Source organism: Stegastes partitus, unplaced genomic scaffold, assembly GCF_000690725.1.
Source record: "Stegastes partitus isolate 25-593 unplaced genomic scaffold, Stegastes_partitus-1.0.2 Scaffold1435, whole genome shotgun sequence".
In the NCBI taxonomy this organism is placed as follows: Eukaryota; Metazoa; Chordata; class Actinopteri; family Pomacentridae; genus Stegastes; species Stegastes partitus.
Genome location: NW_007579166.1, coordinates 83,133 through 94,432, shown reverse-complemented (window position 1 = coordinate 94,432; position 11,300 = coordinate 83,133). Strand labels below are relative to the sequence as shown.

General features: G+C 42.8%; 1 protein-coding gene across 1 annotated transcript in view; it reads right to left on the bottom strand.

Moving 5' to 3' along the window:
• The window catches only part of arhgef4 (Rho guanine nucleotide exchange factor (GEF) 4), an 89,148-nt gene that overhangs the window by 75,970 nt on the left and 1,878 nt on the right, over positions 1-11,300 (bottom strand). Inside the window, exon 2 of the mRNA XM_008299585.1 lies at positions 7,161-7,190. The gene's annotated coding sequence lies outside the window, so the exon portion shown is untranslated. The remainder of the gene's footprint in view (positions 1-7,160; positions 7,191-11,300) is intronic.

Sequence of the window (11,300 nt, the reverse complement as noted above, 5' to 3'; positions counted from 1 at the left end):
AAAACTTGATGGCTCATATTCAAAATAAGATGATAGTGTTTCCTGTTCACATCAGTCTGCAGACCCACCCTGCAGAGCTGTCACTGATAAGAGATAAACTGTTTGAAACATATTGCCAGTGTTAGCCATATGACCCTGGATTTGCTAAATTTAAAATGATGAATAGAATAGAATAGAATAGAATAGAATAGAATGCTTTTATTGTCATTATACACAAAATATAACGAAATTAAAAGACAACTCCAGTGGTGCAAAAGTATAAAGGTAAACGTATAAAAAGACAAATAAGAATATATACATGTATTTACAAAAGGAACCAGAAGGAATATATACAGTTAGCCAACAGTAGGATAAATATATTGCACTGTTGAGGTAAGAACACTGTGAATATATGAGAAATATAAATAATATAAATACCGAATTATTATAAGTAATATTATATATATAAAATATATACAAAATACAGTATCATGTATAATAATTGTTTGAATAGAAGAAACAAGACTCTGTCCCTGCAAACCCTGCTAATCTGCCTTTACACGGCGCCTTCAAAGACTGTGGACGCAAACAAAATAGAAATGAACAGTTGTCAATAATTGACTCCCAAACAGAGAGCAAGCCAAACAAACCATTCTGCAGTCTGTATGCTGAAGGCCGAGCGCACACGGGTGCCGAAAACATCACTGTTAGCGATCACACGCAGAGCTGATACGTCTACAGAGACGCAGCCAGTTTCTAGCATAATGCTAATGCTAATAGCTAACACTACCAGATAACGCCTTACGCTAACAGCCAGTGTCCATGAAACAAATCAACTGCCAGTTTTGCAAATACGTCACAGAAAAAGCCCACGCTGTGTGGTCACTGTCCAGTAACTACCCAGTAGATGAATCAAAAACTGAACAAACTTAGGACATAACGAGACCGGCAGTGAGATGAAGGTGATCAGGTCATGTCTGCTGATGCTGGACAGTCAGAGGGTTTAAATCCGCTGAAGTACTGCAAAAAAAACCCAACAAGGCACACGTGTAACGTCCTCTGCTGTGTCAAATATAGAACTATAACTACCCAGACGAACTTAACTGGAGGCCATACGTCTGATTTCAGTCTTTAGCTTCTGTCAGTTTAATCATCATCCACACAGTCATGAACTAAAGTTTACATCCTCTTATATAGACCATGTACATGATGGCAGTCTGGAGTTTCCAATGATTCCTTTAACTCTGGATTTTCAGTGATGGAATCATCGACTCAGCTCAGTTGTACCAAGTCCTGGTTAGAGCCTGTAATAACATTTATCTCTTAAGTCTGTCAGTGTTTAAGTTCTCGATTCGTATTTTGTCAAACGCAGGCTTCCTCAGCCAGTTTCCCGTCTGGTAGTCAGACTGTAGTTTATTAGTCACTTTATGAATACACCAGTTCTGTTTGGAATAAACTGAGTGTAAAGAAAAAGCTGAAGACATTTAGGCCTCGTCCACACGTAGCCGAGTGTCTCACAAAACGAAGATGTTCTTCTACGATTCGGCCCGTCGTCCACACGAAGGCGCAGATCTACGGCATCAAAAACGATTCTTTCAAAAACCTCCGACCAAAGTGAAGATCTGCGAATCCTCTGTTTATGCATCATCAATAACCAGGTTTTAGGTTTTTGAAACGTGACTGCCTGCAACAAAATCTGTTCGTACGTCACATATGCGACCTGTGCGTCTCCTGTCCAGGCCCAGAGACGCTCCACGTACAAGAACACAGACACAAACACACACTCTGATTGGATGGGATGTGGGGAACTGCTGCCACCTAAAGGTTTGACATGAATGTGCTTAACAACACACTTATGCGGATGAATTTTTTTCCCTAACAACGAGGCGGTGCGTAGGGGGAGGACGTTCGGTTTAATTAAAACCCTGCTACGTGTGGACGAGGCCTGAGTCTTTGTCATTCCTCAGGCTTCCCCCAAACTAGACAGCTTTCCACCTTGACAAGCAAATTACAGCTTTACTGAACACACTTCAGCTGAGGAGCTAATGGTCACTTGGTCTGGTCCTGCCCCGTCATCGTCTGCTCCTGAGTCATTCAGAGGGAACAACTGTCTCGCAGCCCTCCAGGTGTATATTTACTGTCTCCTTCTGGTGACAGTACGCAGGCCAGCATGCGCTTCTTGTTCTTCCAGTCGTCTGTGCAGTGAGGTCACGGCGTCTCACAGACACTTTAAATTACAGAATCACACGAACGCATGAGGAAGGTGCAGGATTATAACAGACCAACAGACTATGAGCAGCGGTCTGACTGTACCTTCACTGCATGTAAATCAAATCTGGCCTTTAATTGCTTGTAACAAAAACTTAGATGAAGTTTTAGTTTAAAACTGACTGAATCCCATTTAGGGCTGCAGGTGGAGCAGTGGTTAGCACCGCTAGCGCCTCGCAGCTAGAAGGTCACCGCTTGGCGTCCCGGTGAGGACACCCGGGATCTTTCTGTGTGGAGTCTCCATGTTCTCCCCGTGCAGCGTGGGTTCTCTCCGGGTTCTCCGGCTTCCTCCCACAGTCCAGAAACATGCTGAGGTTAATTGGTGATTGTAAATTGTCCGTAGGTGTGAATGTGAGTGTGCTTGGTTGTCTGTCTCTAAGTGTAGCCCTGTGATAGACTGGTTACCTGTCCAGGTGAACCTGCCTTCACCCTGAGTCAGCTGGGATAGGCTCCAGCCCCCCATGACCCTGGTGAGGATTAAGGTGTAGAGATGATGGATGGATGAATCCCATTTAACAACTTAGCTTTTTGACTCTTGTTAATACCAGACCAAAACATGTTCATGTGATACTGACCAAAATACGGTTTGAAAAGTGATGGTGATAGAAGTCAGGTTTGGTGTCCTGATATCTAAACTACTCTCATCATGATGATTTTGACATGACTGCAGTTATTCACTTTCATCCACTCTGAACAATGACGGACATTTTATCACGGATACAAACTTGAATTGCATTTTTTTTAACATCATAACTCGAACGACACGAGCAACACTTATTTATTCTGTGGAGAACACGACTCCTACCATCTCCTGCTGCTGCTGTGTGAGTGGAGGACAGTGCGGCCTCCATATTTCCTGGGTAACCAACAGCTACAGAAGGAAACCATCATGCATCCACTCCTTCATTTGCATAACAACGGCCACGGAGGCCCGAGCCAACTCTGAGAGTCTGTGAGCCTCAAAGAGCTCCAATGAAAGACACACACACACACACACACACACACACACACACACACACACACAGTGGCCACCTAACATAATGTTATTTCCTTGAATTCAGTAATTGAAGAGGGCCATGCAAATCAGTTGTCCAAAGAGCTGCATGTTGATCAGGCTGAGAGCTTTACACCATCAGAGCCCTTCACTGGGGCCCATCAGAAGGATCTGGGTCTGGGTTTGTCGAGTGTCCCAGAGTGGGACATCTAGTGGGTAAAGAATTTACAGAATTAAACTGTTTTTATGCTCATTTTAGACTCAGAAGTAACTTTAAATTTTAAAACTGAGATTCTAGTTTTGGGCTTTAACATAAATCCAAATTAAAAATCAGGTGAAAAGATCATTACTAAGAATTTACTCTTAAAAATATAGAAAGAGCGTACCACTAATATCAGCAGGCATAAAAATTAACCAATGTTTTTATGAAACATTGAAGGAACGTTTAGAAGAACAGCATCGGAGGTCCTTGGTGATCTGGCTCAAACATTAAATTAAAGACCATCTTCTGTATGCAGGAGGTATTTAAAGTCTCATAAACAATAAACAGTGACTGAAGCAAGACTTTAACTTTGCACCATTTTGTCTTTTGGAATATTTAAAAGTAGTCATATAGAAAACAGATATTTAAATTGTCTTGTTAAAATAAGGAATACAATTTAAATCACAGTCAAAAGTCACGTTGTTGTGATCGTTTCAATAATACCAGCGAGCATCGAGGGCAGTTTGACTCTTCTCTGTTTAGGTCCTGTTAGGATAATCCTCGTTTTAACCATCTACACGTTAAGATCTTTTAAACAGGAAGTGCATCGGGGTCATTTAGTGACACTTAAATGTACAACTATGCATCATCCACATGTTCTGTTACAGCAACACTTTCATCAGTAATTAAGTAATATATATATATATATCACCAACCACAGACTGGATTTATGCATATTCTGACCACAGATCATGAAATAAAACCACGACGCAGAGCTCCAGCAACACAACACCTAAAACGTACGATACGACTGAACTGGTCTTAATTGTAGTTTCTCAATTAAAGCAGCGGAGTTAAATTTCATCCTCCCAGTATGTATGAACAGGAGAATTCACTGGTGTTGCACTGAGGTGGTACTTTGGGACCTTTCATTTAAGATAGTGTTGATGAAGTATTGAGATATGAGATACCGTAATGTCCGGACTATGAGCCACTACTTTTTTCACAAGCTTTGAACGCTGCGGCTAATTTATTGATTTTCACAAATTCGCCTCGAGACCAAAGTGAGGCTGAGAGCGACGACGACAGAGAGACTGAGGAAGTGATGAAGTGATTCTGAGGCTGTTCAGCTCCTGAAGACACTGAAGAAGACGACTTTAGTGGTTTTAGTGCAGGAGGAAGATGAAGATAGTGATCAGTGACTTTTCCTGGTAGCTGCTGGAGTTTTATTTCCTTAACCAGCCGTGTTACAGGAACTGTTCAGAAAAAAGGATCCACGTATTTGTGTATGTTATGTATTTAATTAAAGGTTAAACATCTTTCTGTGTAAATATCTCATGTTCCAACGTGGACACCTGCAGCCTGTATATGTACACACCTGGTTTTCTTTTTAAAGTTAGTGGGTGTGGCTTATATTCAGGTGCCCCAATAGTCTGGAATTTACGGTAAACAGTCTGAGCACTAAGGACAGTTGCAGTGAGCACCAGCTGGACATTACCAAGAGGAGAAGCTCCACAGAACAAGGCTCACTGACATGGTGTGTAGTTCTATGTTCCCCTAAAACTGTGACAATGATTTTCAGGCTGATCTCTCAATGAACCTCCTCACTAAGGTCTCGTTAAAAAAAAATTAAGGAATCCTGTCAATATAATGAAGTCATGCTCCATTTCCTCATCTTCCCCAAACCCTGTCATTTTCTGTTCTCTCTCTGTCACACAAACAGAGACAGAGATCTGTTGTGTTGGCCTGCAGGGCCAGAGAAACCTAATGACCGGGCAGAAAAACCACAGCTCCAGAAAAAGAAAGCCAGTCAGTCAGTCATTACTCTCCTTCTCCCGCTCATTTCATCCTCCTTTGTGAGGAATGCTTTCTTTCACTCTCCCCTTCGCATTCTGCTCGTCCACTGGCCTTTCCGAGCCTTTCCTCGTTCCCTCTGCTTTCAGCTGCTGGAGGAATTTGGTCAAAGACACCGAGTCTGACTCTAAAGTCCTGGATCACACGACTAACAAGTGATGTTCTGGATGTGCTAAATAGGTGTAAAAAAAATACAATAGCTGCCCTCAATCTGGGTCAGGAATGCTGTGATGATTCTTTCACTGTTGTTGACACTGAGTCTGTCTTCAGCTCAGTGGTCATGGATGAGACTGCATGTTGTGGGCTTAGAGCACAACACAGTGTGTCAGCCACATGGGGTCTGGGTTTGTTCTGCTGGTTCCACACTGGCCTTGAAACATGACGGTGTCTTAATTGTTTGCAGTGAAAGTGATAAAGTAGGTAATAACAAAAACTACATAAACGGACCAAAAACCATTTTACTGTTTATCAGACTTACGCATGATAGCAACACAAAGTCAAGGAAAAATGAATAAGTCAAGCTAGTCAATGAAATCAGACAATTTGGCCTGCTCTGGAAATGATCTCAGTGAGGTGGTTTGTTGTGTTCACACCAGACACAAGTAGCATCATTTGCATGTAAAGTCGATGTGAAGACGTGATTAGACGCGAGTTGGATGCTTCATTCGCATGAGTTCAAAAATCTGAACTCAAGCAAGGATTTGCGCCGCAATGGCCAATCATCGTTGAGATCCTCTGGTGACGTATCCTGGTATCCTGGTATCCTGGTATCCTGGAGGGATATCCTGGTACCGATCCTCTCCAACAGGTCGTCAAACTGGGTCTGGATCAGCTGAAAACAGCGCTGGAAGCACCATCATCCAGACGTAGCTCCTGGAGGAGGTGGTGGAATTCCCTGAGCTGTTTGCATGTCTGGAGGATCTGATGGACCCGATGGACCTGGACACTGCGGCGTCTGGATCTCCGTGGTTTCTGGGCCTTCCACAGCAGATACGAAGCAGCAAGGTTGTCGAGCACAACCGTGTTTGATGATACCACACTGGATAGTGGAAGGAAACGGGCAGAAATTCCTGGCGGACGCGTGAATGGGGCGAGTTTACTCTGAATTCTGATCTGGTGTGAACACAACATTAGGGAATGTCGACTAGCCTTGTCAGAATCAAAACATTTCTAATTTCAATACCTTCTGGATATTTAACAGCATTTCCGATGCAAGTAGAAGTAAAAAGCCAAGCAGCGCTAGCTTGTGCATTTTTCTGTAAGAAATGAGCAAATAAAGGTTGTACAATCACTTGTATTCTTAAGACAAGGGATCGTCTTGAGAGGTTGCACAGATGAAAACAGCAATACGACAAAACTCCTGATTCTACAGGTCCATGGCTACCCAGGATCCTGCACACTGGCTCTACCACAGTGACTGGATGTGGAAGACAAAATGAAGCGAATGCTGACTAATGGCTGCCTATGAGGAAGACCCAAGAAAGAATCCTGTGTGTAACCATTCTGACATCTGCTGTATGAACATTTTATGGGACTGTACAGCCCAAAGCAGACAAATCCAGCAGACGGCATCAGTGAAGATGTGCTGCTGCATCTAAACACTCATTTGCAGAATTGCTGGGATCAGTGCTGTTATGGTGTCTGTGAGGCCGCTACAGACATGAGCCTGTACGGGACACAACTGACCTTGTCCTGGACAGATAGCCCAAAGCAGCTCGCCAACTTAACCAACCTAAAACACTCGCTTTGTAAGTAGACTTTGCTTTGAACAAAACAACAGTGTTGCGGGGAGTCATCACAGAGCAGAGCCTGCAGAGTAAGTTAAGAACGAGAAAAGAACAGCAAAGAAGAAAACGGACTCACCTGAAGAGTCGCAGACTGACATCTGAGTTTCTGAGGAGACAATGAGAAGAAAAACCTGATAAATACAACATTTTGGTTAGGCATAAAAAAAAACCCTTTGAATACCAAATGCAGTTGGTTGGTTGGTTGGTTGGTTGGTTAGTTAGTTAGTTAGTTAGTTAGTTAGTTAGTTAGTTAGTTAGTTAGTTAGTTAGTTAGTTAGTTAGTTAGTTAGTTAGTTCACAGTGTTTAGTGAAGTCCAGTGGTGACCTGCTTTTAAAAAGGCTTCAGAGCATCTACAAAACTTAAACCTGTCCTGCATCTTTCCTACTGCTCATCTATACATTTACAGTTGAACCCAGAAGTTTACATCCACTGTATAAGGAGACACATAACCTTTTATTTCTTTCTGTCTGACATTAAATCAGACTAAACGTTTCCTGTTTTAGGTCAGTCAGGATCATCAACATTATTTCTATTTGCTAAACGCCAGAATAATGAGAGAGAGGATTTTTTACTACTTTCTTCAGAGTCAGAAGTTTCCATCCATCTCCTCAGTATCTGTAGCGTTGCCTTTATACTGTATGACTTGGGTCAAACGTTCTGGGTTTCCTTCCTCAAGCTTCTCACAGCAGTCTGATGGGTTCTGGCCCATTCCTCCTGACAGACCTGGTGGAACTGAGTCAGGTTTGTGACCCGCTTTGCTTGCAGCTCTGCCCACAAATTTTCTACTGTAACATTAGTGGATGTAAACTTCTGACTTTGAAGAAAATAATAAAAATCTCTCTCTCATTTTTCTGGTGTTTAGCAAATAGAAATAATTTTGGTGATCCTGACTGACCTAAAACAGAAAAAGTTTGGTCTGATTTAATGTCAGACAGTGAGAAATAAAAGGTTTTATGTCTTGAAAGACGCAGCTTCTCTAAAGCGGTCATAGCACCTGCACAAGGTGACGGTTTAACATGTCAACAGGAGCCAAAGAAGCAGTGGAGACTAAAAATAAAAATGTTTCACAAACTGCATTTAAACTGCTGCACTTACTCACATGTGGATTCTGCATAAAGAAAAGTGTAGCTGGTCACTGGCAATAAATCACCCAAATATTCTGTGAGCTAAAGAACAAAGGTCCATTCTGCATCTGCAACAGCAGGTAGTAGCTGTGATGTAAACGTCATCATCAACCAAATCCGCAAGGGTCTACAGATCCATGTGCATCCACAAAAACTGTGACTGTTCATCCTGCACATGTGCCAGGAAAACAAGTGGTGCTTGAAACAAAAGTTCAGTTTGAGGACAGACCGTGTAGAGTGATCCTCAGTCATCCACACCTTCAGGATTCATCATCAAAAGATCTGAAATTTAAATCGCTGCTCCATGACTTTGGAGAAGATCTGATTCGTACACGCTTTCCATCAACACAGTGGGAAGTCTGTCTGTCTGTGCAGCAGACCGATGTGGATCCAGAACTGCATCACATTCACTAAAAAAGCCTCATTGGTTTGGACACACGAATGTGGAAAACACAAACTGGCCTTCAGAGTCCTGAAAGCTCCCTGAGGTTAAATCCAGGAACCAAGCCTCAGAAGTGTGTTACACCATTTTTATTTTGTTCTAAAGTTAACTTGAGGCCAAAGATACAAGACCTACATCTGACTTTAGAACCGACAGAAGGAGAACCAGACTGGACATGTGGGACAAATGGTTTGATCAAAAACATCTTAACTCAAGGCAGAAGCTATTTACCAAACCTTTACCCGCCTCTTGGGGCCGTCGTTAGCAGATAGTTTGCTCTGTATGGAAATCTGTCCACATGATGACAGGTGTCACTGACAGCATAATAACAGTTTGGCCTCTATATGTTCATTGAGGGTCTCTGGTGCCAGATGTAAACGATCTCCTTCATCTTCCTCCGGTCATCCACTGACTTCTGCTGGAAGCCGCTTCACCTTTTCACCGGTGTTTGCTGTCTACACACAGACGGCACATGTTGCCTGTTTCTGCTGTTAATTTAGTCTCTGGTCAAGAATTTTGATTTCTGCAGTATTAAATCTATAATAACGCGATGACTTCAGGTTAACAGCCAGACTCCAGACTTACCGGAGCAGGAAGCAAAAGCAGGAAGTAACATTTAATCCTGTGAACCTCAAATGTCATTGGCGAGTTTGAAAGGCATGTTGTCTTTTAAAAAATGCAAAATTATGCTATTTGTCACAACAAGAAACTGTCCTTCTGACTTTCTACTTTCCGAGGGTCCCTGAATCCCTCATCTGCAGCGTTTAGCCAGGACACGTAAATATATTTTAAACTTGAAATTAGGATATTTTACCAAAAGCACTACGATCTACACGCCTCATTTAAAAATGTGCCTAAAAGAAACCATTTGCACCTGATTCTGGAAAATAAAAAATCTTTCAGATGCAACATTTAGGCTGTTAGTGACTAAGATGCAACCAGCAGTCACACAAGCTGGGCTGAACTGGTCAACCAGAAGGAGACAGGTATGGGAACGAGCATCTACTGTGATGCTGACTGTTGGTTTTTTTGGTGATTTATGGTGTTTATATTGTGTTGTGCTACACAGCAGACATGTCTGAGTTCTCATTATACTTGTAGTTATGGTTCTGATGTTTCTGTGGGGTGTAGAGCTACATGTCTCAGTCCTCACCAGCAGAGCTTTGGCCAATCAGTCAGACATTCCTTTTAATTGATAACCAGCTTCCTGCCCGTCTCTTCTGGGATTCTAAACCACTCCTCTTCTGTGATGGATCCAGGTGTCTGAGGGCTTCCTGTCTAGTTTTCAGTTCAGGTCTGGGCTTTGGATGGGCTGCCCCAATATGATGAGTGTGTGTTTCTGATCATTGTCTTGTTGGAAGGTCCAATGGGGCCCAAAGCCAAGTGGCCTGATGGTTGTTTACTCTGACATGGTTCCCTGGTCCCCCCTGACTGAAAAACACCCCTAAATCCTGCCACCATGCTGGACAAAGGGGGTGTTGTTCCTGGGTTTAAATGCTTCTCCTTTCTTTCGTCTCTGTATCCAAACTACTGCATTTTCATCTCATTGGAGAACTCATGAACAAATGCTTTCTGTTTTGTCTGCTTCTACAAAGGCTTGGCGAGCTTTTGTGTGTCTGAGTATCAGTTACTCATATCCATGAGGATAGTGTTGGTGGTGATCCTTGGAGTCTTCTTGGCCTCCTGCACCTCCAGTCTTGCCAGTTTGGGGGTCACTTTTGGTTTCCTACTCCACCTTTCATCAGTCTGAAGCTCCTCGACAGCCTTAACATGTCTTCTGAGCAGCCAGAATGTGCAACGCTCTCAGAGCTAGACCCTAACATTGAGCTCACTAAGTCCTTTGATTTTAGCCGTAGACTAGCAGCTAACACACTAGGTATAGCTCGCTGTTCCCAATGTGTAGTGTATTAGAAAGGTCTTAGTATAATCCAGCTTTCTAGTTCATTCATTTACACTCAGACACTGTATTTGAAAGACATGCTGCATGTCTCTAGATGTCCATAAACTGAATGTTGGAATCCAGCAGGAAGTCAGTCAGCTTGCTTGGATGTGAGACACTATAGATCTGTAGCTGCTGAGCGTAGAACAGCCTACAGGCAGATTCAAGGCATGACTTTGCTTGTCTGCACAGTCAGTGCTGCACAGACGAGCACACGAGCCAAGTCTTTGGACATTTTTCACCGTGGGTATTGACCTTATTCCTGCCACGCCCTTATCTTATTAAAGCTGCTAAAGATTTTGTCAAGCTGATGTGCAGTGAGTCATGCAGACTGATGCACTACAGCACTGACATCATTCAGGAAAGTGGAATGAAAACACACGAGAGATCCTTAAAACACCTCACAACAGGCCAACAGGTCAGGACGTCTGCCTCTGCACCGGTATGATGTGAGAATTTCTATCTCCTAAAATCACACAGACAAGAAATTTAACTGAAGAAACAGATCACACTAAATTCATAAACTCATATCAGCAATACAACCCGAACCCTACCACCTGCAATTCTGGTTTTCATAATCAATGTAAACACAAAACCCTTCCATCCATCATCTCTACACCTTAATCCTCACCAGGGTCATGGGGGGCTGGAGTCTATCCCAGCTGACTCAGGGTGAAGGCAGGTTCACCTGGACAGGTAACCAGTCTATC